Source organism: Lutra lutra, chromosome 1 (assembly GCF_902655055.1).
Source record: "Lutra lutra chromosome 1, mLutLut1.2, whole genome shotgun sequence".
In the NCBI taxonomy this organism is placed as follows: Eukaryota; Metazoa; Chordata; class Mammalia; order Carnivora; family Mustelidae; genus Lutra; species Lutra lutra.
Genome location: NC_062278.1, coordinates 67,692,016 through 67,719,535, shown reverse-complemented (window position 1 = coordinate 67,719,535; position 27,520 = coordinate 67,692,016). Strand labels below are relative to the sequence as shown.

The following is a 27,520-nucleotide window of genomic DNA, read 5'->3' as shown; positions in this document are numbered from 1 at the left end:
CTGGAAGGCAAACAAAACAGATGCTGCTCTGAGTAGGGGAGGGGAGAGAACAGTATGACTATGGGGCCCCTGCCTCCCACATCCCCAGCCTCCACGTTAGATCGGCCAGTGAGGCCCAGAACATGTCCTGCCAATCCTTACGCCCCACTGACCACAGTGTGAAAACCCCCAGGCCGGTCCACCCCATGCATTGTACAAACATGGAGTTTAGGCTCAAAGAGGGCAAGTGTTTAAGCTAAGGTCACCCAGCAGAACTGGGACTAGAGTCCAAATCTCTTTTGAGTTTAAGTTCCTTGCTCTCTTAAAGACCTTCTCCCCTTAAAAAAGAAAAGAAAATATCTTTAAAAATAAAGTTACCTATGAAATAGCTTGTTAAAGTAGATGAGAAAGCAAGAGGCATCCAAGTGTAAACACTGGCTTTGGAAAGAATCCAATTCTATCTTCTTGACTGCTGGACCCAAGTGCAGCTTCTTTTTACATTTATTTTTAGGACTTTTAGCATGGCAGTCACAAAATCCAAGTACATTTACTAAATGAATGGTCTCTTAAACCAGGATAAATCTAATCAGTTTGTGCCTTCTAGAAAATACCAACCAAAAACAACTACAATAGCTTAGTACCTGAAAAAAAAATTTCTTTTAAAGATTTTATTTATTTGGGAGACAGAGAGAGGGACAGTGAGCACAGTGGGGCAAGGGGTAGAGGAAGAGGGAGAAGCAGGCTCCCCAGAGAGCAGGGAGCCTGATGTGGGGCTCCATCTGAGGACCCTGGGACCATGACCTAAGCTAAAGGCAGAGGCTCAACTGACTGAGCCCTGAACAAAATTATTTTTACTATATTGGCACAATAAGAAAGGACTTTGAAATGTACGACAGATGGAGATGGCCAGACCCAAGCTCTCAGGAGAGCACAAGCAGCTTCAGATTCCCAACTCTATGTAGATGCTGGGACCCTGCGCAAGTCACAACCTCTCCCCACCTCAATCTTCTTTCAGAAATCCATGAAATTATTAAATCATTTGAGTCATTAAAAGTCAATATTTAGCAGAACCCTGAACTCAGCCAGCATGGTGCCTGTTTTATGCACAGGTGAGGCCTCTGTGTCTAAGTCAGGGGGCCCTGTGCACAGTTAGTGGCGAGGAGTGAGAAGGAACAGCAGGGAGGGAGGAGACTACTGCGCGGTGAAAGGAAAGAGGGAGGAGGGAAGCCGAGGCAGAGAAAAGCAAAGGTTCTCCTTTTACGCGTCAGAAGACCGAGGACTGGATTTTGGTCAGCGTCTGTCCTGTACTGTTAAGTGACACCTATTACCCTGAAGTCCTCGGAATGTTTCCTAATGGACTCGCTCTGGAGTTTCCATTCAAGGCCTTGACTCACCTTAAACTAGGAATGCTCAGTTAAAGACGGTAGCATGTGGTAGCAACTGATGAAATGATACCAAGTGTCTATAAGGGGAAGAAAAGCAGCAGATTTTAAAATGCAATATCCTATCCTGTGCATTTTATTTATGTGATTCAGTTTAATTCTTACTGTAAGTTTCAAATTAGGTATCATTTCTCCCCCTGCATGTACAGCTCTAGATGCAGAAAGGTTTAGCAACTGCTTTAAGAAAACAGGTGTTTTATGAAGCTGTGGGGACTGTGAGCTCCCTCAGGATGGAGACTGTCCCGTTCTTGCTGCTATCCTCAGTGCCGAACACAGTGCCTGATACACAGAAGGTGATCGATGTACATTTACTAAAGGGATAGCTGAAGGAAAAGGCCAAGCTTTAAATCCAGATCTGTTCAACTCCCGAATCGCATTCTTACTACCACTGAACTCATATAATTTATTAAAAATTATTGGCATTGGGCCATTTGTTCTTAACCCCTATTTACCATGTAATTGGAGTGTTGTGAGCTCTGGTTTCTATGCCTGTTGGAAGCTCTAGCTACATAATTAGTTACCGAGTTCCCATCTCTTGGCTGAATCTGTAATTAAGCAGATTTTTTTAGGACATAGTTAGACATGGTCCCAGGTTCCCTAAAATGTGTAGCATTCACCCAGAGGACCAGACTTGAAGAAAAACACAGGACTGGAAAATATTTTATCATACTCCAGTATCCCTGCTCTCCCTGGTCACCTTAAGCAATTACAGAACAAAAAGTTGCTATTTTTTTTTTAAATCAGTAAACACATTTTAAAACACGCACTTTTGTAGTATTTCCTCACAGTGTATCTTAGAAATTAAGCAAATTCTGACTCCCTAGTACACAATAATATTAATGAATAACAGTTTGTGTCCAGGAACTGGATGAAGGTAAGAAAGGAAAGACTTGTCAAGCATATTGTACTAGAAGGACATGCTCAGGTGTGCCTGGGATCTTGCTCTGCTTCACGCCTCAGGACTCAACAAGGCAGGCCCAGTGACATGTGAGTAGGTGGTTCCGATAGAAAGAATGAGCAAAGTCATGTCTCTTTGTCCTTCCCTCTAAGGGACACTTCCTTTGTGGTGTGTTGGCCAAGGCTATACCTGGCATGTCTCCAACTTTTTGGTTGTATGCTCTCTATTTCTTCCTTCTTCCACTTTTCCCAAGTATTTACCAAGGGCTCGCATGGGCTCAGCCTCTGCAAGGTGCTGTGGGAGCTACAGAAAGAACAGGGAATTAGCTTCTAGATTCTTGTGGGCATTACACATTGTATACCTGGAACTCGGGTGTGACCACACCTTCCTTCCTCATCAGGCCCTGAGATCTCGGAAAATCTATGTTGTTATTGTAGCCTGAGGAGTGTGACTCTCCCTTCTTTCCCTCTGCCTGGGGGGCACCATGACATGGGCGCAGAGGTGACCCTCTCGCCTTGAGGGGAATAGCACCCATATTGCCATGCCTGTACCCTCACAGAGGTGTCAGCCCTTCACAAGTCAGTCAGTTGGAGAAGATACAGGGTCAGTTCAGCTTTGTGGAAAATTCTCCTTACCTTCTATACTGGCTTTGGATACCTCTATTTCCAGCCTGCACTGAACTACCAAATATATATATATAAATATAAAAACATATATATACACACACACATATCTTTGCTTGGTGATAGGACTGGGTTTGGGTCTCTCAGAAGCCTAATATTCTCTTTATATTCTCCTTATTTCCTGCTCTGAGTTTCCCTCTAGAACACCTGCGCTAGTCAAAACATTTTTCTTTAAATTACAGTTTTGTAGTGTACAATTCAGTGCTTTTTAGTATATTTGCATAGTTATACATCACCACTATCTAATTTCAGAACATTTTCACCACCCCCAAAAGAAATTCCGTACTCATTAACTGTCACTTCCCATCTCTCCCTTCCCCCAGCAACCACTAATCTATTTCTTGTTTCTATGAATTTGTCTCTTCTGGACATTTCATATAAATGAAATCATATAATATGTGGTCCCCTGTGACTGGCTTCTCCCAGTTAGCATGCAGGGTTCAAGGTTAATCCATGTTGTAACATGTATTAGTACTTCATCCCTTTTTATGACTAAATAATATTCAGTTGTATTTATCCATTCATCGGTCCATGGACATTTGGGTTGTTTCCATTTTTTGGCTGTGATCAATAATGCTGTTATGAACACCCATATACCGGTTTTTGTGTGGACATATGTTTTCACTTTTCTTGGGTACTTATCTAGAAATGGAATTGCTAGGCAAAAATCTTAAGGAAGCATTTCTAATGGTCTTCATTCCTATCTGTTTCCCAGGGAATACAGTTTCTCTATATCCAGCAAACAAAGGGGAATGACCAACAGCAGGAACTTCTTCACCATGTCCGGGATACAGCACCTGCTTTTCCAAACAGTTACAAAGCCCAAATGTCTCCAGTCTAAACAATATGCAGCTCTGAGTGACCGTGGCAGGCCTGGGACACGGGGACAAGTCATTGCAGCAACTCACACTGAAGAGGAGCTTGCAGCACCGGGAGAGGGTATGCAGAACCAGCCTTGACTCTTGTAAACAAAGGGACATTTACAGTCATGTCAGTCCCTGCTTAGAACTGATTCCTTGAAACCTAGTTTCTCGTATCCTGTCCATAATCTTGGACTCTCATCTCCAGGGTTATGCAGAGCATAGAATAAGCAATTTGCAACCTTGGAATACTAAATTGCCCTTTCCCCACCATCTGCTCTGCGTGTTTCTGTTTCTAACTGAAGTCTGCCCTCTGCTGGTCCTAGGCAGCCCAGACCCGCAACATGGAGCGGCTAAGCAGGTTTCTTCTCAAATCATTTCTTCTCCAGGAGCAGTTAGGAAATTGCTGCAATTTATTCAGCTTATAGCAATATGGAGAAATGATATCTTCTGCAGAGCGTTCCTCTTTTATTTTTTACTTTTTGATGTTTGTGAATTTTTTCCCCTTTTATTCAACAAAAGCAGACAGAACTGGGCCAGTTTCAGTTACTTATGAGCCGCTTTCATTTGTGATAAATAAACATATTTGTATTTATACACTGCCTGCCAAGGCCTTCTGCTCCTATTGACTCATGAGTCACTACAATACTCTTTTATGGTGATAATGGGCAAAGGCTATTCGAGAAGGGGAACGATATGAGTGGTGGGCTGTCAACTGTCTGTCTAGTAGTTTTTCAGAGGTGGTTGGTAGACTGCCTTGAATAAAGGAAGACCCAGAGGCTGATTCTCCTTGAGTTCTGTGGGATATCTCCTTGCCCTGTTGGAAAGCTGCACAACACCAGACATTTGGGGATCCCAAACAGACATGGCAACCCTTTCTCTCCCTTCCTTCCAAATGGGCACTATGGCTAGGGATGCAGATCCAGGAGGGACATGAAAGAAAGGTGACTGGGGAAGGAACTCAGAGCCTGGGGAGACCAGGAGACAGTGTGAGCAAAAGGCTGAACCAGTGGCAGGAGGAAAGGAGGGAGCTAGAGGAGGGAAGGTGCGTCCACAAGGACAGAACAGGGGACTAAAGGAGTAACTGCTTTCCTGAGGGCCATTACTGCTTTCTGCAATGCAGTTAACTGTAAAAATCTCTTTTGTTTTTAGTTAACAAAGGAAAGGGAGTCCTTTCTGATATTTTCATCCAGAGTCCTTGAGAATAACCCCCTGACTGTTTTAGGAGCATTTATACCTTCTGCCCTGAAAGAAATGCAGCACTTCCATGAAAGAAAATGTAATTTTTGAAAAGACTGCTTGGGTTTTTAACCTCTGAGTAGCTGGGAGGCAGAAGACTCACAAGGATTCCTTATGGTGAGTATACATCCCAGCCAGAGGTCTAGAAATCTGTCCCCCTTTCCCAAAGTACAGCCAAACTGGGGCACTCCTCTGCCTAGATTCTCACAGGGTTCCTCTGCTCACTCCAGGGCCAACCCCCACAGTCCCACTATCCCTGTCAATCTCCTGGGGACTGCAGAAGCCTGGGCTCAGGGTGTAACAGAGATTTCTGTGTCCTATTCTTTCTCTTCCTCTCCATTTCCCTCTTGCCTCCTTCTTCCTCTCCTTTCTTTGTCATCGGGGATTCAATTTTCTCCTCCCACATTGCCAGCCTCTGTGACTCCAAACTAAATCATTTTGGGAAAGACAGGGCTTACTGTGTTCCCATGGCTGAGCACTGCCCCTTTAAAATCAACCTTCAGTTGGAGGGGGAGTTGAAGGGAAGAAGAGAGAACCAGGTCTTCTGCCTTTCCTCCCAGAGATAAAAGCTATTCTTAGCAGTAAAATCGGCTTGGCATTTGGGGAGACTTGTGTTTCTCTCCTTTCCGCCCCAGGGGTTTTGCCATTGCGATTCTTCTCCTTCATGCAGAGAAGATGAAGGGAGAAAGAGAAGGGGGGGGAGGGGGGTCACCATCACTCTTACCCTGATAGGCTTCCTTATTTTGAAAGACTGGTCCAGGTAGAATGCCCTCACCCCAACCCCAGAAGACCAGTTTAATTCTTGCAGTCATTTTTCAGGCAAGAAGACTAAAAGCCAGATGAGCTCCCTTCAGGGCCTTCCTTTGTATGTGGCGTGTGTTCATTAACTATACTTGCTCAGCCAGCCTCCTGCCTGCACCCTCATTAGGGTGGGTCTCTCAGGACTGCCCTCACTGGGCATTTAGGGCCTTGGTAATCAGTCAGGGCATTTAAGACCCAGTGTTAGAGAGCAGCCTTCGGAGAAACCAGGAACTTGTTACATTAAAAATAGAGAAGAAGAAGAAGAAGAAGAAGAAGAAAGCAACCAAGGGAAAAAGTGGGTGGGCAAAGCTCAAGAAGACTTACGTAATCCGATTCCACTTTGGACACCGATGATGAAATTCTGCAAAGCGGCCAGCAGGGGGAGCTCAGGCAGTGTGTCAGAACGCCAGCGCCCAGGTTGACGGGAGCCAAAACTGCGGACAAACAAAACAATGAACCTTTGTGGTTTCTCTTGGGTTTTTAAACCAGGGAGGCTCAACGCAGGACGGCCTGATCCTCATTCTGGGGGACTCAGTTAGCATCTCACAGAACCACGACTTAATAGGTCTCTTGTCGTTGTCTCCCTCCCCCTCTCTTCCCCAAATTGTTTTCTCTGTGTTAGAGTCTCTCTCTAATCTCTTTTCTCAAGCTCTCTGGGTACCTCTTTGTATCTTTTCTTGTAATCCGGTTTTCTCTGAATCTGTGTTTCTGTCTGTGCTTCTTTCTTGCTATTTCTCTGTATCATCCTAGGCCGGCTTCATCTAAGTGAAAAATAACTGGAAATAAACCCATCCATAGACTGAGCTCAGAAAGCTTTCAATACTTTGCCAAAACTAATACTTTCAACAAAATGTATGCTGTGCAGCAGAAGTGGCTAATTCTGCCACGATTAGCTGTGCAGTCATGTCTTTCATGTCTATTCTCTTGTCTCTGTCCTCCAGGCCTGCTGCCCATGCCTCTCTACAGTCTCTCCACTGCCATTTGGTTGCTGCCAAGCCGTTGTCCTCCTTCCCCAAACCACTGACCTCCAGTAGTTGTCTCTCTACCTGACCAGCAGGACAAGGTCTTCCAGGTCTTTTAGAGAAGAAGCCCACACCTCTCGTGACATAGTGTTTTGTTTTTTAAGTAAGGCTCAGTCCCCTCATTTCCAGAAGGCACTGCAACTCTCGTGGGATCAGGGGTTGAGGGGCTCCAGGGGAGAAATGGAGGGACTCAGTTTTGCATTCCACCTGGAACCTCTTCTTATCCAACATTCAGGTGCCTGGCTGGATCTGGCCCACTTGCCCAGAGTATCTTCCTTCCTGGTGACTTTTCTCTCAGGGATCTTCCTCATGTCCTTCCTTCCCAGATTGACCCTTGGGGACCTCTAGTTTATTACACAATCTGTATATGTCTGACCCTGTGGGGGAACAGAAATTAAATTCTCTTTTCTGGGCCTTTGAGGCCCTGGAAAATTAAGAAATGTAACTGAGGATGTGTTTTAAGGTTCCAGAACATCCCATGAGGGTCAAGAAGCACCTCCAGCGTTTGATGGAAGGCAACTTTGCCTGGGGCCCACAGAGGCTGAGTGAGGGCCCTGAGCAGGTACAGCATACAGATGACTCCTGGGCAGTGATGCTCAGCAGAAGCTGGTTCAGTTCCAGCCCCAAATACTGTGACTATGGTGACAGTCATGATGGATCCCTCTGATTCCTATGTTTGTTATTTTTTTAAAGATTTTCATTCATTTATTTGACAGAGATCACCAGTAGGCAGAGGGGCAGGCAGAGGGGGGTGGGGGGAAGCAGGCTCCCTGCTGAGCAGAGAGCCCGATGCAGGGCTCGATCCCAGGACCCTGGGACCATGACCTGAGCTGAAGGCAGAGGCTTCAACCCACTGAACCACCCCGGCGCCCCTGATTCCTATGTTTTATGGTCCCTCCCTCCAAATCTGTTCTATCCAGATTCTCATTATTTTTCAGATGCTAATCATATGTGTCCCTTGGAGGCGAGTTCTAATATCAGATCTGCTAGGACATCATACTCCAGTCTCGGCACTTTAACTTTCTTTAAGTCTCCTGGATTCAAGGAAGGTAGCATTACTATGATCTGATCACAGTTGTCCCTGCCCTGCTCAATACTCGGTAACCATCATCCTTTCCTAGTTCCAGAACCTGTTTGGACCAAGTTGAATATCAAAGTAAGGAGTAAGGGGGCAGACAGGCAATGCAACACAATCCGTCATTTAAAGACATTGGCCACTTGCTCGGCTTTGCTCGGCCCTGGCCATACAGAATGTCTGAACAAGACACAGGGTCTGTCCTCAGGGAGCAAATGCTTCTATTGGAGGGACCCGCTGTGTCTCCGAACCAGAATGAAAATGGAGCTGCTGCAGAAAAGCCCAGCACTGCAAAGTGCTAACATCATCAGGCAGGTTGCCTCTGCAGTGCAATCTATGATCTCTGCGACTCTCAGAACCAAAAGAATTGCTATATGACTTTCTAAATTAAGCTTTGCATTACTTTGGAAATTAACAAAGCATTCCTTCCCACAGACACTGTTCCCAAATTAAACATTTTGTGCTTGTACAGCTGTTCAAACGTCGGTGAATTGAAGATGAAAAGGTTCTTAGGAAGGGAAGAGAGGTGGGTGCCTAAAAGGAGAGAGGAGCACTGCGGGGGAGTTCTTAGAGGGCGAGCTGGGGGTCAGGGAGCAGAGATTATAGAACAGTGGGAGAAGTTTATGATCCAGTTAGTGAGTACATAAAATGTTTTTTAAATTTTTAGGTTTAGATAACTGTAGGTTAAGGGGGCCCATTATGATCAAGTATTTAAAGGCATACTCTTAAGTGGAAAACTTGGGGAGTGGCTATTCCCCACCTCTAATCAGTAGGAGCCAGAGGAAACAGAGGAAATAAACATAAACAGCCAAGATGGTATTTTAAGGTCCCTGTGAGACCCACTTTTCAAGATCTGACAACAGTCAAACTAGAATGGGTCACAGAGGATGGCTGGGCACTCTCCTCTGGGGCTATTTATTGAAAGAACAGAGCCTTTGGGTTTGCAATGTTGCAAGTGACATCCAGTGTAGAGACAGAGGCATGTCCTGGATGAGCTAGCTCCCCAGGTTCTCTTCTAGATTGTGGGAGAAGAGAACTCATCTAGGATTAGAGGCCTTTTGCAGCAGCTAGAGAGAAATGGACTGATGCGAAGGCCCACAGTCCCCACCGGTCCACCTCCCTGCACCATACCAGAGCCCCTTCCATTAAGCTGCCTTTGTGTCATTTGTTTCATGAACTTGTCCCTCGATCTTCGCTTGCAGAGATGTGAGCCATCTTGGCAAATGGTTTTTTAGAAAGCCCTTGCTCACAAAAATTCTGTCTGCAATATTTGGATTGGCTACTGGGCCTCTCATTTTCCACATAAGTTGCTCCTAACTTATCTCTGGGTCTCTTCCAGAGGGGCAGGAATTATTTGCTGGTGATGTAACTTGAAACCCAGATTCCTTTTGGAAACCATTTTCATAAAGGTTTTGAAATGGGGACTGGAGCAGAAGAGAGTGAAGAGGTAAAAAATAAATAAATAAATAAATAAATAAATAAATAAATAAAATGCAGGTTTAGTCAGATAAGATTTTTCCATGCAGCTAAGGGAGCAAGAGGCCCTGACTTCAGCAAACAAGGCCCAAGGGCTCACAGAGGCAGAGAGCTGTGCTGGGCACTGGCAGCCAGTTCCCCTGCGGCTCCAGGAAAGAGCCCTGGCGAGGCGTCCTCTCGTCTTGGCTGTGCCTTAGACCAGCCACTTATCCTGTCTGGCTCCCAATCTCATTGACTGCAAGAGGAGAATATCCATGTAAACATCTCCCAAGTTTCCATAAATTCTATATTCTGTCATTTTGTATGGCCTTTTGTGTTGGTTTTAAAGATTAATGACACCTTTCACCTGTATGGTGCTTTATGGTTTAGAAGGCACTTTCACACCCTCGTCTTATCGATCCTCACAATTATGCTCTGGGGGAGATAGGACAGAAAATATTTCCCCCATTTTAGAGATGAGGAAATGGAGGATCAGGGCAGTTAGGCAGTGTGTAGACAACAGGTAGACATCCAGGACTCCAGTTTAGTTCTTTCAACTTGAGCTCAGTTATTCATCCTTGTAAGGTGTGCCTTTAAAATCAGATAACTATGGATCATCTCTCCAGAGAGATGAACTTAGGATTTTTAGATGTTTAAGCTCAACCTAGATATCAGGTAAAATTCCCCTACTTCAGGTTTTTATGAATTCTTGCAAATGTGTAAATGCCTTGCTTCTCTGGCCAGATTGCAGGCCTCTTGGAGGTTCAAGTCCTATGTTTTGTCTTCCTTCCCACTCCCTCCAGCAACCGTCAGAGAGCTAAGCACCTAGCCGGGGTTGTCGCACTGCTAAGAAGAGGTAAGGCAAAATAGAGAATGCAAAATAAGTAAGTGGGACAGATGTCCATTTCCACATCTAACCACTTTTCCTACAAGAACTGCTATCCTTGTACATGTTCTGCTCTAGACAGCCTTCTGCCTGCCACGCTATTGCCCAAATCCTAGAACACAGCATAGTTTCCCATGGTGGCATCAGTAATATCCTCCCCTTTGACATGATTTTCCAGGCACAAGATGGGCTCAGAAGCATTAAGAGCCATGACCTCAGGGATCTCAAACGCTAGAGCCTAATGTAAGTAAAGAAGGCAGACTGGCTTCCTTAGCTGAGGAAGTAGAAGTGACTCCACGGAAGGGACTATCATGAGCTTAAGCTAAGAGGAGGGCTGGTACTGAAGCAGGAACAGCCAGGAGCATCTGAGGAGAGCTACTGAGGACATCTGTGTGACTGGAAGGAGAGAGTGCCTTCTGCAGTGGGAGGGGTGGGTGGGCCTGGGAAATACATCAATAAGCCAGTGTAGGTTCTCTGACCACTTGTGCACACTTGGCCTCAGTGCAGTCTTGCTTCATCTCCCTAGACCTTTACCCTCATCGGGAACCGTGACTCCACTCATTTCACCAGAACTATAAGGAGGAAACAGTGATAAAGCAAAGGCAAGGACAACTGACCAGATAAACAGAGATGGCTCTAATTTAAGACCTTTGCCCCATTATTACCCTGCCATCTCTTTGTTTTCTGTATCTCAAGTCCCTATTTTCCCAGATTTGGTGGAGAAGGAAAAGGATTCCAAGACTGTTGTAAGCAGGGCCACTCCCAATAAATGAGACCATCCCATGCCCTAGGGACTGACTCAGTTGAGCATCACTGGTCAGAAGACTCTGAATTTCTGACAAAGGAGGTCTCTGTCGATAATAAGAACTTGTAGATAATAATGGTTCTACTATGAGAAGAATTCTAGGGTGATAGATTATTATAAAGAACTGGGACTTTAGGGCTTACATATTGATTCAACACTTTCATTGACAGATGAGGGGACTTAAGAATGTGGCAATGATATCAGTGTCCAGGCCACCCAGGGAGTCAGTGAAAAAATCTGTACTAGAACCCAGAAGTCTTGATCTAATACCACATTAGCCTTCTCCTATCTTACCTACCCTGGACCTTTTAAATGCCAAAGGTTTTCACCCAGGGGCAACTCTGAGCAATGAAGGAAAGAAGGTCTGAATTGGCAAAACTTCTTTGTGGGAACTACTGTTCTTTAGGAGAACTTTTGATGTAGCCAGCCCTGGAGACTCTGTCCCTGACTCCCTCCATCCTGCAGGGAGAGAAAGAACAGACATTTCTGTTGTAAAAGCCCTTCTGGCTGCCAAGTCTGCCCGTTCTGGCCAAACACAGTATCTGATCTCATCCTAGTGGATCTCCACCCATCAGACAGTCCTCACACCACCTCCGGGAGCAGAGGGGGTGATGCCCTGTCAGGTACAAGGTACACATGGAGCATCTTGCACAGACACTTCATAAATGCTTTACAAGTGAAAAACTGGTTCTAGCTCTTCTATCCTGCCTCTAGTTCCCCACTTCCAAAAGCGTCCAACAAACTTGCCTTCAACCTGTGGATCAAATCAAGTCAAACCAACAGATATTAATTAAGGTATTATTGGAAAAGCAATGTGCAGGTGCTGAGTTCTATACAAAGACACGTCCGAGTCCGCACCTTCAAAGTACTCACAGGCCAACTGGGGTAGACCAGGTGATATTACACTTTAAGTTAATGTCACACGGCAACAACACAAGAAGTGCAATGAAGCAAAGAATGACCATTTGCCAAATTGCTGGAGTAGATAGTCTGTGCGTCGGTACACAGAAAAAAGATCACTGGGAACTGAAGAGTCCAGGGAAGTTTGTGGAAAAGGAAAGATTTTGTCAGGACTTTGAAGGATGGGTAGTATCTAGAGGAGGGAGAGAAGGAAAGAGCATTCTAGAAATTGGTACCCAAGAAAAGATACAAAAAAATAGAAAAATGCAAGTGTGCTGAGGGCAGTGAGTAACGCTAATTGCAATAGTGGGTGCTGCTTATCATGTATCAGACACTATTCTCAGCAGCTAACATTTAATAATTCTCTTGATTCTCATATAATTCAAATTATTACTATTATTATCACATTTTTACAGGCCAGGAGACTGAGGCTTAGAGAGGTTTTAAGTAACTTACCCAAGGGCACAGCTGGTAAGGGATCGAGCAGGAACTTGAGCCCAGAGACTACACATTCAGCCACTGCTTCTCTCACTGTGGCTAGAAGAGTTGATTTCTTGGAGCGGTGTATTGGGGGCAGAGCACAGAGGATCTGGAATACTATAGTACAAACTTGGACTTCGTTTTGTGGGCATGGGAAATCATTAAACGTCTCTGAGCAGGGAAGTGGATCTGCATTTAGGGTTTTAAACTGAGACACACACAGGAAGGAAATCCTAAGGATGCCTTAATATTTAAAAAAAACACATAGAAGTGTATTAGCATGTAGATAAAGATATCCTTCCTTTTTATAGAGAGCCTTGTCCAGAGTTACTTCCAGTGGCCTCTTAACATCTTAAACTACTAGGGGATCAAATCTTTGATTGGTGGTACTAAGGAAACAACCAAAATGTAAACAGCCCCAAAACTACCCAAGCACATGCTCACCAGGGCCGAGACAGGCTGGAAGGATAGTGTTTGCAGGGAGATAGGAGACATCAGATCAGGAGAGAGTGGGAAAGAGTGGAGGGAAGAAGATGTCAGACAGTAAGTGAGAGGTCAGCAAAATGAGTTGGGACCTTGGGTGAGCAACTCAGCAACATCTTAAGCATGGTAGAATCAAAGCTTCTGGAAGAGGAAAAAAAATATTGTCAGTTATCTCCTTGATTATTTTGTAATAGCAGATAATTTCTTTAGTCCCTTCCCTCTTTACAGGTTAAAATGGAAAATCTTTTCCATTTCCATGCACAGAATGCTTTTATTTCTCTCTCTTTCTTTCAGGACTCAATTTTGCTAATTCATTCTATCAAGCACTATAATGTTCTCATGACTATCCACTCTAATGAACGTGGGACAGATCAAGTAATAAGAACTTTGAAAGGGTGATGATTGAAATAAAAGCATCTTTTTATATTCTCCAGGAACTCTATATACAAAGAAGCCTGCTCAAACCAATAGAGCAAAAACATTAGATAATTTGATTTCTGAGCACAGATTAGATAATTGTCTTGGATGGGATTTTGGAAATGGTCATAGGGGATGAGGCATCATCCTGTTGAGAGGGTCTTCAGGGAATATTGGGTTTATATGAGTGTTGTTTAGCTCCTGAGTCACAAAGCATGGGTTGTAGGGCTGGCCTTAGTCCAGACTCCAGGCAAAATTACGTACTTATCCTTGTGAATTGTGGTATTCAGTGTAACCATCGCCTTGATTTATGGCCACACCTTCATGACCCCACTTTTGGAACTGGTTTCCAAATCTGAGTCCCAGGCAGCTGTTTTATGTCCACCCACAGGAAGCCAAGAGATAAATGATGTGGGGGTGGGTGAAATGGTTTGTGAATGCCCAAATCTTGTTCTGTTGAGCAGGTATTTTTGTTTGAAGAATGAACTGATTAGTTTGTGTTTAAGTGAGGCAAAAATCACTCCAATATAAGAAAATCAAATGCTGTATAGACATCCCCTCTCTAGTCACATGTTTGGTGTTGATAAACTGTGACTGCTGGTCTTTCCTTCCTTTGCTATCTTCTCAGCTGCCACTATTTGAGAAGACTTAAGCCTGATGCTGAGTCACTTCTGGTTGGTACTATGTGTAAGGGGTTTGGAAATAAATCACATTCCCAGATCCAAGTCCTAGGAACCAAGTTACTACTTCCAGGCTCCTGTGTTGACCTGAAATCCTTCCCTTCCAGCCAGGTCTGGGATAACTGTTCCCCAGAACTAACCTGGGTACTTGTGTGACCCCAGAGCCAAAGTTCTTTCTCTGTTGGTCCTTCCCTATATGTTGGCCCAAATCCCAGAGATGAACTATTACCCTCTTCCTCTTCTAAATTCTTAATTCTTGCCTTGCCTAGAATTCTGCTTCTCCTTCTAGAACTAGATACTCTACCCACCTCTCATCCATCCTTGTCCCTTCTGGGGTTTTCTATGATGCCAGGTCATGGAATGGTTGTGCTTTGGGACAGGGTACATTTGTCTTATTGGACCCTCATGATTGATTTCTTTTGACTTAAATCAATGTCTCTCAACATCAGTGGAACCACCCCTGGGGCATGTATTAGAAACTCAGGAGGGCATTTTTGCCACAGGTTTTGGGAGGGGCAGTGGCATTTAGTGAGAGGGAAGTCAGGATACCATTCTCCAATCATGTGCACCACAGGCCCCTTAACCAAGAAATGTTGTGTGTCCTGGATAACCTTCAAAACTCACACTGGATGTTTATGTGGGAAGACCTGTTTATAATTACCTGGGTGTGGAACTCAATCCCATTTTACTTGGAAATACTTTTGCATAGTTTTAATGTATATGGAATTTTCCATAAATATCCTCTAAACATTTTTTTAAGATTTTATTTATTTATTTATTGGACAGATGGAGATCACAAGTAGGCAGAGAGGCAGGCAGAGAGAGAGGGGGAAGCAGGCTCCCCGCAGAGCAAAGAGACCGATGCGGGGCTCGATCCCAGGACCCTGAGATCATGACCTGAGCTGAAAGCAGAGGCTTTAACCCACTGAGCCACCCAGGCGCCCCTCCTCTAAGCATTTTTAAAGGAAGTGATTATTGTACTGTGTTTGGTTCAGAACTTTACCAGCAGTAGTCACAATCTCAGAAAAGCACCTCAGTGTCAGTATTATCGTTCTTGCTATTTGAGTTGCTAGCATACCTGTCTGTGTCTACATATGTCTCTGTCACATTCACTCTGATCTCAAAGCAATGGACTATTGGATTCTGTCTTCTAGTTAGTCATCCCCAAACATTCATATACTCCAATACATATTATTTTATTCTAAATTATTCCTCTTCCACCCATACTTTTTCTTTATTTTTATAGTTAGAACATCATAATAAAATATGTATATAGGTGGTTTATTATCTATGAATTTTTTTTAGAACAGTAAATGGAACTTAACAAAACATTCATTTAAAATTAGGTCATTGAATAAAATAAATAAATAAAATTAGGTCATTGGCTTTCCATGCTACCCAGGGAGGGGTCCATACAACATTGTTCTGTGTTCCCGTGGCAACTTAAAGGGAAACTTTCACAATATCTGCAGACCTGATGTCCTGCAAATGAAAGAGGAGGATGTCATTAAATTCCTTGCAGCAGGAACCAACTTATATGGCACCAGCTTTGACATCCAAATGGAACAGTACATCTACAAGAGGAAAAGTGATGGCATCTACATCATAAATCTGAAGAGGACCTCGGAGAAGCTTCTGCTGGCAGCTCTTGCCGTTGTTGCTATGGAAAACTGAGCTGATGTCAATGTCTTATCATGCAGGAATACTGACCAGGGAGCTATGCTGAAGTTTGCTGCTGTTATAGGAGCCACTCCTATTGCTGGCTGCTTCACTTCTGGAAGCTTTGCTAACCAGATCCAGGCAGTCTTCCCGGAGACTTCTGGTGGTTACTGACCACCAGCTTCTCACAGGGGTTCTTATGTTAACTTGCCTGCCATCACTCTGTGTAACACAGACTCTCCACCGCACTATGTGCACATTGCCATCCCTTGCAACAACAAGGGAGCTCACTAGTGGGTCTGATGTGAATGTGGACCCAGGAAGTTCACATGAGTGGCACCATTTTCCTGTGAACACATGCCTGATCTCTACTTCTCCAGAGACCTTGAAGAGATTGAAAAGGAAGAACAGCTATTGCTGAGAAGGTTGTGATCAAGGAGGAATTTCAATTTGAATGGGCTGCTCCAGCTCCTGAGTTCACTGCTCCTCAACCTGAGGTTGCAGACTGGTCTGAAGGCATGTAGGTGCCCTATGTGCCTATTCAGCAGTTCCCTACAGAAAACTGGAGTGCTCAGTCTGCCACTGAAGACTCCCACTGCTCAGACCACTGAATGGGTAAGAACAACTACTGAGTGGTCTTAAGCTGCTCTTCCAGAAAGGCAAACAAAATGGAAATAAAATTGAAGGAAAATAAACAGTTTCTTTAAAAAAAAAAAAATCAGGTCATTGAGCCTAATCAGATTAAGAATCCTTGACCTAACCTGATACTATAGTACTATCTGTTGAAGGCAAGAAAGGATTGAAGATAAGGTCAGGGCTTTCCTAGGAGAAGGCTGTGGCTGCCTATCAAGAGGTCTCATGGGTCGTAACCTTTTGAGAAATTTGTCACTTTCCAAATTTTATTGTTTATCCTTATCAGGAACTCAGCAGTTTTCAAGATTCAAGATCACTTGAATCAGGTGAATCTGTAAGGTTACTCATAGTCAACTTACAAATTCCCATTGGGAGATATTTCTTCCCAAGGACTAAAAAGCTTATGTCCACTATGTAGGGCCACCAGTCCTAGGAACAAAATGAGCACAAATGCTGAGCAGAGAGCATACAGGGTACAGAAGAGAAATCAGAAGAGGCACTTCCATCCCACAGCTGAGCATACTTCTCCAGCAGCCATGAAGGGCAGGGTCTCTCTTCTGCACAGTGCTTGGGTTTTCACTTTCTGTAGCCCAGCTTATTACTTCCCCTTCTGTCCACACCTCCACCCATCTTCATAGGCTTCCTCCAGGCAGTGTACAATATAATTGATTAAATATCTTCTACTAAATGACATTCACATTCTAGACCTGGTTTCTTCTGATTACACTAGATCGCCCACCTTGATTGGAGTTTTTTGAGGTCTATGCATTTCACAGTCTGTTTTATTCCCACAGATGACTAATCATATCCATTGTCTGTGAATTTCACTAGTTCAACTCAGAAGGTGACCACGATCTCCAAATGCATGGAGAGGCAGACTTTCTACTGTTGCATCCATATCCTAATGTCAAAAATGAAGGCTAAGTCCCTGTCAGACTCTTCTCCTGCTCTGCACTAGTCCCTATAGCTGGGACAGTTTTCTGATTCTTATTTCAACTTGATAAAGAATAGTCCCACCTCCCTTCAGCCCCTTTCTGACACTTTCTGCCACTTTCTGGCCCCAGCCAACCTGGGTGAAAAACTTCTAGCACAGATTAAGCTGGAGGCCATCCAAATTATGACAGTAACTTATTATGGGTCAGAAGAAATAATTCAAGTATTTGTTTTGGGGGAAGAGGTTGTTTTTCAGTTTGTTGCTTATGAATAGAGTGATTTCTACTTATGCAAACTGGTCAGATGAACTGAGGAGCTGATTAAATGAACAGTTTAGTTAATTAAGAGATAGTATATATAAAATAGATGAATAATGATTTTCATAGAATTATTAATGACATAGAGTTAATTTAAAACCTACATGAAATATAGTTTAGTTATTTTCCCATGGTTCAGAAAAGAAGAGTTCAGGGGAGTGTTCTCATCCTGCTGCACCATATTATATTATGGACTGAAATAATGTTTCCTTAAGCTTTTCATTTCAATCACCCAGACCTTCTCTGTCCTAATTAGTGTTTGCTGTGTTCTTTGACTTTGCTGAGCTGAAATTTTCACTATTAAATGTGCATCAGTAAGAACCTTACTTTAACTTTAAAAGGTTTCATCCCATTCTTTCATTAAGTTTGTTGAGTATGAAGAAGCTTCCCTCACCAAATCAAAAATTTATGTTAGTATATTTCTGTAAGGCTTTAATTTAATGCCTCCCATCCTTCTCCATTAGAAGAAGATGACAGTAAATATGGCACAAGTTCATCATTTTCTCTAAGAGTTTTTAAATATTGAATGAACATTAGCTGGAATTTAAGTGTAAGAAATATTTGATATTGTACCGCATTTATTCATTCATTTAATTATTCATTACATGAACATTTATTAAACATCCATCCTGTGGCAGATACTGTAGTAGGCATTGGAGATAGTAAGATAGTAAGTCATAGTTCCAATTCTCAAGGAGCTCATAGTTTAAAAAAGGAGAGAGGGATAATGTAAAAATAAAATTTCCACTCGGTATAATGGGTACAACTAAGGAAGTTGGATGGAAGTTCAGTGGTAGCACAGAAAAACTAAATGATCAACTCTACCTAAGGAGGTAGGTAAGGCTACGGAAAGTTCACAGAGGAAGATGCTTATACTGAGTTTTGAAGGAGAGGTAGAAATTTTCCCACTAGACACAGGAAAGAGGGATATTTCAGAAATATGGAAGAGCATGTGCTAATGTACACAGGCAAGTAGCAATAATGTAGCTTCTGGGAACTGGAAGCAGTTTGATGGGTCTGGTGCCTAAGACAAGACCTCATTAAGATAAGGCTGGAAGAGCTAGATCTTAAATGGCCTTGAGTGCACTGACAAAGGGTTTGTATGTCATTCATTTGGCAGCGGGGAGTAATTAATGAGTGCTAAAACGAAAGTGACACAATCATATCTGTGTAAGGTAGGATCACAATTGATTCCATGTGGATGGATATGTGGTAAGACCAGAGGTAAGAAGTATAAATAGCTGAAATAGCTGGCTGTCTACTGAAGATACATGATCCCCTTGGACAGTACAGATCGGATGTTGGGAAACATTTCCTTCACAAGGGTCGACATTTCCCAATTCTCTCCAAGTGGAACCATGTGACTAGATTTGGTTAAGGGAATGTGAGTTAAGGTGTGTAGGATATTCTGAGCCAAAGTGGTTAAGTGAATCTATGCTATGCAGTTTTCACTTCCACAGCAAACCTGTGTTTGAAATAGTTGTCTCACAAGATGGAAAAAACCTGGATCCCTGAGTTAGAAAAGAGGTGTCCAGGAGAGCCACTCAGCCAATTACACTTATGTTGAACTTCGTGTGAGTAAACAAATTTTTTGTGTACTAAGCCTCAGAGATCTAAATATTATTTTTAAAAAACTGTTGGATTGTTCTAACACAGAAGGAGTGTTAGGAAATGTCTGCAATGCTTGAAATAAAAATAGCGACTTCCCGTGTTATATGCTGAAGTATATGAGCCCTTAAAGAATATAAGTGAAGCGGGGCGCCTGGGTGGTTCAGTGGGTTAAAAGCCTCTCTCTGCCTTTAGCTCAGGTCATGATCTCAGGTTCCTGGGATAGAGTCCCGCATTGGGCTCTCTGTTGAGCAGGAAGCCTGCTTCCCCTCCTCTCTCTCTGCCTGCCTCTCTGCCTACTTGTGATCACTGTCTGTCAAATAAATAAAATCTACTAAAAACAAAAACAAAAAAAAGAAGATAAGTGGAAAATGGAAGAAAGAGGGATAATAATTTATAGATAATATTAAGAATATAGAAGAAGATGGGATCCGGAGCATAGGAAGCAAAAGCTCCTTCAGTAGGAGAAGGGAAGGAGTGAGGTCTCTTTATTAAAACAGGAGAAAAAACACAGCTATAGGTAAGCAGTAAGAAGCTGCCTGGTAGCTACATTTTCTCTGAGAATTAGCAGGTAAACATATCTGCTGAGAAAGTGAGAGTAAAGGTTTTGAGGACAAGAAAAATTTTAATAGTAATTTCTGTGAAGAACAGGAGAGAGCTGTACAGAGATATTTGACAAGTGAAAGACCACCAACCCACACAATTGAATGAATTTTCTCTACCTCAGTTCATCATTCTGGCTGGAGGGGTCAGAAAGGTGGGTTTTAAGATTAATCCAAGATTGAAAGATTCCAGAATAGGTGCAGGTACAACACAAAGGAATGGCAGAAATGCCCTAAGTTAGGGTAGATTTCAGTGCTGTAATCAAGAACCCAACAATAATTCAGTGGTTCAAACAAGACAGAATCTTCACATTCTGGGTACAATGGTAGTAAACATATTCCACACTGGATGTAAGTAAAAACCTGGACAGAAGGCATATAGCAGCTTTTCAAGGACTCTGAAAATTAAATAATAGCTGGTGATTGGGGGAAAGGACTAGAATTTGAAGTACCATCAAACTGATGGTGCATTTATGATCTTTTTCCTTCCATATACCAGGTTCAACTGGAAGCAACACAAAACCTGAATGTGGGCATCTGCACAGACAGAGGGAGCTCTAGGAGAGGTTGTCTAGTTCTGGCTCAAAGAGCAGTGAAGAGTCTCCTAATGCTCAAAGTGGGGTGGGGAACTCCCCCGGCCCTCCACCTTGTCTTTTCTTCATTCTTTAATACCCCAGCCTCTAAGAAATCTCATGATGGCAGTGGCAGTGACAGCAAATGTGGTGACAGCTGGCCTACAGAATTCTGAGAGAGGGGAAACTTCCTCCCTGATCAGAGGAGCTATGATTCTCAGAGGATGAGACAAACCCTCGTTGCTTTTTGTCTTCTCTGTGTCCTCCTACTGGTTAGCCCTGGACATCATTGTAGTGGTAAAAGGTGTGCAACAGGGTGGATAAATATTGCCCCAATTCTGGTTGGAGAACTCCAGGTAACCAGAAAGTACTGAAGAGATTACTATAGGGAAGAGATTGGGTAAGCAGCCCCATAAAGTTAGTTATGAACTCCTAGGCTCATTTCCAAGTGTACAGTCATGGATTTGACCCTAAACAGCATACCATAGACTATAAGAACTGATATCTAGAATAGAATACTCCCAGGGTCACAAACTAGCCACTGGGTGGTTCACATACAAGACAGATCTGAATAGCACTGAGAAAGCTTCTCAATTAGACATTACACAGAGACCACAGAAACCTGGCTGGAACTCATAACTGAACCAAGCTGGGCTGGTTGTCTGTTAAAACAAAAGAAATACTCAGGATCCCATAACATAATATTCTAAATGTCCAAGATACAATTCAAAAGTAATCAACATATAAGGAACCAGGAAAATCTCAACCCTGTGTGGTAAAAGGTAATCAATATATGCCAATGCCAAGATGGCACACATGTAGGAATTATCTGATAAAAACTTTCGAGCAACAATTATAAAAATACTCCAGAAAGTAAAGGCAAACACTCTTAAATGTAAGAAGCTAAAGTCTCAGCAAAGAAATTAAAGATATAAAGAAGAAACAAAGAACAATTTTAGAACTAAAAAAAATACAAAACTGAAAAGAAAAAAACCTTACTAAAGGGACCCAACAAGCAGAATAAAGATGGAAGAGAAAAGTGTAAATGAACTTGAAGACAAATCAATGGGATTTACCCAAAGTAAATAAAAGAGTTTTTTGGGTTTTTTTTGTTGTTGTTGTTTGTTTTTTAAGAATAGAGCTTCAGACACCTGTGGAATATCAAAAGATCTAGCATTGATGTCATCATAGTCCCATAGGAAAGGATAAAAATAGTGTAGAAAAAGTATCTGAGGAAATGATGGTTGGAAATTTCCCAAATTTTGTCAAAGACATAAATCTACAGACTCAAGGAGCTCAGCAAACTTCAACAGAATAAATCCAAAGAAATCTGTGCCAGACACATTGTTAGTAATCACAAAGAAAAACACTTGAAGGTGACCAGAAGAAATGGACATATTATTTGTAGGCAAACAACAATTCAAATGACTGTGGAATTCTTAAAAGAAACTATGGAGTACAGAAGGAAGTGGAACAATATTCATAAAGTGCTAAGAGAAAATAAAAAACACTGTGCAAATCAGAATTTTAAGTCCAGTAAAATATCCTTTAGGAAAGAAGGTGAAATAAAGACATTCATACTGAAAGAAAACTAAGAGCCAGTAGACCTGCCCCAAAATAACTGCTGATGAAATTCTTTCAGATAGAAGGAAGATGTTACCAGAGGAAACTTGGGATATCAGAAATGAAGAGATCAACAAAAACAGCAAATATATAGGTGAAGATAAGACAGTATCCTCCTCTTGAGTTCTTTAAAATACTTTGCTAAAGCAAAAATTAGAAAATACCTAAAACTGAACAAAAATGAAAATATAACATATCATAATATGTGGATGGAATTAAAGCATGGCCTAGAGAGATATTTATAGCATTAAATGTTTATACTGGCAAAGATGAAGGTTCTCAAATCAATATTCTAAACTCCACCTAGAGAAACTTAAAAAAGATGAGTAAAATAAAACTGAAATAAGCAGGATGGAAAAATAAATATAAGAGCAATAAAAAAAATCAATGAAATTAAAAACAAAACCAGTAGGAAAAAAATCAATGAGACCAAATCTCAGTAAAACTGATAAATCTTAAGCAAGAGAGAGAAATTGCCACTATCCTAGCTATTAAGGAGATTGAATCCATAGTTTAAATTTTTAAAAAAAGAAAGCTCCACACCCAGATGGTTTCACTGGTAAATTTGCAAAATGTTTAAAGAAGAAATAATATTATTTCTGCATAATTTCTTCCAGAAAACAGAAGGGGAATGAACACTTCCCAACTTACTTTATAAGATCAGCATTATCCTGATACAAAAAACAAAGATAGTACAAAGAAAACTAGAGATGAACATATTCCACAATCGAAAACACAAAAATCCCAAATATACTAACAAATCAAATCCAGTAATATGTAGAAAGAATAATATACCACAATCAAGGGAATTTGTCCTGGTAATGTGATATTGGTTCAATATCTCAAAGTCATTCAATGTAATCCATCATATTAATATCAAAGAAGATGAAAAGGCAAATCACAGACTGAAAATATTTGCAAAACAAAACATGTATCTGACAAAGGACTTAGATTCAGAATATTAAAAAAACACAAAACTCTCAAACCATTACAGGGACAAAAATTAGACAAAAGATTTGAGGAAATATTTTACCAAAAAATGTATATTGATGGCCACAAGCTCATAAAAGATGTCCCAAATCATTGACCACTAGGAAACTATAAATTAAAACTAGAGTTTACTCAGAAGGGTGGCTGAAATTAAAAATATTGACATTATTAAGCCTTGGTGACTACAGAGCAACTGGGGTCCTCATTCATTATAAGCAGGAATGCAAAATGGTAGAGCCACTTTGGAAATCAGTTTAACAGTTTTTTATAAAAGTTAAACACATATACCTACCATATGACTCAGCAATTTCACTCCTGGGTATCTACTCAAGAAAAATGAAAACATATCCTCACACAACTTGTATATGAATATTTACAACATAAGCATTCATAATAGCCACAAATGTAACAATACAAATGTCCAAGTTCTAGTGAATGGATAATCAAATTATAGCATATCCATGCAATGGGCTATTACCCAGTAATTAAGAAGAATGAACTACTGATACACATAGCAACATGAATGAAACTCAAAACACCATACTAAATGGAAGAAACCAGTCACAAAAAGCAACATACTATATGGTTCCATTTTTATGATATTCTAGGAAAGGCAGAACTACCATGACCTGAAGCAGATCAGTAGTTCCCTGGGGGCAAGGACCAACTGCAAAAGGGCAGTAGGGAAAGTAGAGAACCTTTTGTGGATGACAGAAGTTTTCTAAAACTGGATTGCGGGGGGCAGATGCCTGACTGTATACACGCATACATGTGATTTACCAAAGTTCACCAAACTATACACCTAAAATGGGTGAATTTTATTATATGTAAATCATGCCACAGTGCAAATGGACAATAAAAATGAAGGTTAAGTAAAGAAGTTTTCACGAATAAAACCTAAGAGAATTCAGTGCCAGCAGCTGTGAACCAGAAGAAACACTAGAAAGTTCTTCAGGCTGAAGGAAAATGATCTCAGATGGTAGCATGGAAGGGCACTGAGAAGGGTGGTGAATGCATGTTAAATATAAAAGAATATCAACTATTTACATCAAAACCTTAATGCATCCATAGAAGTAAGATGACAACAATAAGCACACAGTGGAGGGCACTCCATGCAGTTAAACTGTTGCCAAGGTCCTTGCCTTGTTTAGGAAGTGGTAAAAATCAAAGTGGTAAAAATCAAAAGCACTGAATTAAAGTAGGCTGTAAGAGAGTCAATTATCATATGGTTTCACTTATTTGTGGAGCATAACAAATAGCATGGAGGACAAGGGGAGATGGAGAGGAGAAGGGAGTTGAGGGAAATTGGAAGGGGAGGTGAACCATGAGAGACTATGGACTCTGAAAAACGATCTGAGAATTTTGAAGGGGTGGGGGGTGGGAGGTTGGGGGCACCAGGTGGTGGGTATTGTAGAGGGCACGGATTGCGTGGAGCACTGGGTGTGGTGCAAAAATAATGAATATTGTTATGCCGAAAAAATAAAAATTAAAAAAACAAAAACACAAAAGCAAAGAAAAAAAAATAAAGTAGGCTGTATTACATCAAGGATGCCTATTGCAGTCTCTAGTGTAACAACTGAAAGAACTACGGAAGACATAACTAAAAAATGAAGAAAGAGAAATAGAATAATAAAAAACTTTCCTCATGCAAGAGAAGGTAAGATATGAGAAATAAAGGAACAAAGTACAAGAGGACAAAGAACAAGATGTTAGACTCAAACTCTATCATTAATTATTAATTATTTTAAATGTCAATGGCCTACAATCCAATTAAAAGGCAGCTTGTCAGACCAAATTTTTTAAAAGGCAAAACCAAGCTCTACGCTATTTATTTACTGGAGTCCCACATTAGTAAAAAGGTAGGGAAAATTCAAAAATAAAAGGATGAAAAAAGGTATCCTACACAAACACTAACCAAAGTAAACCTGATGTAGTTAAATTAATATCAGCAAAGCAGACATTGAGAAAAGAAGTACTGCTAGAGACTAAAAGGGATATTTCATAATTATCGAAAGATATTTTAAAATACTGTATCTATCTTCCTTGTGTTAAGTGCCACAATTATCTAATAATAGAATAACTAACTACCGTCAGGTAAGATGATGATTTCCAAAATGCCTTGTCATTTCAAGCACAAAAATATGATGAAACCGATTTTTAAAAAAGTATTGCCCATCCATGCATGACATTAGACTTTTAAGAGTGACACCTTTGAAAATGTTAGGACTATTACATTTGCTGATCACCAAGGGTTTTATTTGTGCCTATGGCATTAACATTTGTAAAAATATTCCCTGTGTCTGTCATGTTTAATAGTCTATTTCTATTTCCTCTTTATTCTTCTGAAGTCATGAGTAATAAATTCACTCAGAAAACAGGAGTTAGTTAGCACTGCCAACACAGACCAGTTTCATTAGCTTAATGAAAATAGTTTGGGGCAAGACCTTCAACAGCTGTTATATGTCTTGATCAGAGTTCAGTCATTACCTATTTTTTAAAAAAATAACTTTACTGTAACTTCATGTTCAGCTCTTTTTTATTCTGGGTCCACATGTAGCTTCTAATATACCCTTAAATAGAAAGTAATGAACGCAAAAGCTATAGAACTTTGTATAAATGTCAGGTTCTGTTTCTGTTTTCCGCCAAACTCTGAATGTCATCATTCAGAAACCACATATGGCTCAGTGAGGTGCCTTTGTTCATAAAAACCCTTTCATTTTTCTCAGTGAGCTGTAGCCAGAGGTAGAGACATTCTCTAAACGTTGAACTGGGAGCTATTCAGATAGAACGCTGTGTAGGATAAGAGAACATGTCCATCATTCGACCTATTACTTCATTTGAATGAGGACAAACAACAGAAAAACAAAACAAAACAAAAATGAAGGGGCAGTCATTTCTCGGCCTTGATGTATTATAAGCTGGTCAAACTAAAATTAACTGCATGGCACACTGAGACTGGGAAGTCCGGGAAGCTGTGGCCTGGGTGCAGGGTCCTCGGGAGCTGGGGAGGAGCCTGGAGTGAGAGGGAGCTGGGGATGGGAGCATAAAAACCTTGGCCTTACTCTCCTCCCTCTTTTCACCTCTGGCCAACACCTCTCAATGGTGAAACACAGCTGGAAACCAGAAGGTACGTTGGGACAGCCTCTCCAAGTGCAGAGTAAGATGGAGAAGAGTGGAGAGGGCATCTGGATGGGCATAGGGAAGCTGTCTAACACAGGAAGCTGCTGCAACGGTCTAGATAAAAACCACCTGCTGAATTTCAATCTTGGTTCCGCCATAAACCATGTGCCATGGGATTTTGTGGATGCCACTTAACTGCTCTGAGCCACTTTGTCTTATTCTGTTCAGATGAGGGGACTATGCCTACCTCTCAGAGTTATTGTGAGGATCAGGTTAAGACTTGTAACATTTAGTGCAGTGCCCCACGCACAGTACAAGCTATACAAATGACGTCACCTTCCCTTCTCCATTAAATATATTCTCTGCTTGCCTAGAGATCTACTTTCCTTTCAATATTAGCATGCTTTAGAAAAATCCTCTTATTCCTAAAGATTCTAGGGAAGTGTCAGGATCATTCCTATGTCAAATACGTTATAGTAATAATTGCCTTGGTCAGGGCAATTTAGGCAGAGAAACATTTTTTTATTCTTAAGAAAAGTGGCATATACTACAAGGGGACTAATTTGGCCCTTAGCAAATAACTCAATATAGATTCCCACTTATTTACCAGAAGCAGCAGTTTATTTCCTAGTACTGCCAGACAATGACATCAGCTGTCCCCTATTTGTTTGTGTCAGGTAATGAGAAGCTCTGCATGCAGAATACTTTCGTTTGGGGAGGCTCAGAAGATTTGCTGCAAGCCAATTGCTCGTTCCAAGGATTAGAAAACCATTTTTTTTGTTGTTGTAAATTGCATACCAATTTGCAGTGCCATTTCCAAGTTCTGATGGAAAGTCTATAATGTATTTCTATAATCATCTGATGTTTTTATCTATGATCTCAAGCTGGCATATTTTCTGCTATTCCATCCACCCAGATTAATTCCCAAACAATGATGGTTGTCCTGCTGGCAAGGCCTCCAGAGGAGTCTGGACCATGACCAGGGTACAGGCTTCTCTTGTGAGGTGCTCTGATGACAAGGGAAAAGCGGAGAGTATTGAGTGCAATATTGAGAAAGGCTTACAAAATGATAAGTCTTACTTACATCTATACCCACTTTCCACTTTACAGAGCAACTTCTCATGTTGATTGATGTTTACCTCCTTGTTTTTTATAGATGAGAAAACTGACACTCTGAGACATTAAGTAGCTTGCCCAAGACATTCCACAATTTGGGGTGGCGTGAGGATTAGAATGTAGGTCTTCTGATTCTAATGTACTTGTCCAGAATGAAAAGGTAACCTTACCTTCTAGAGTAACATGCTGACTGCCTGCTGTCTGTAAAGGACTAAGACAAGACCAGCCGAGTTTCACCCAGG

General features: G+C 41.6%; 1 pseudogene; it reads left to right on the top strand.

The window, feature by feature from the left end:
* The first annotated feature begins 15,553 nt into the window (after positions 1-15,553).
* LOC125097903 (40S ribosomal protein SA-like) lies at positions 15,554-16,468 on the top strand (annotated as a pseudogene).
* Positions 16,469-27,520: the final 11,052 nt, after the last annotated feature.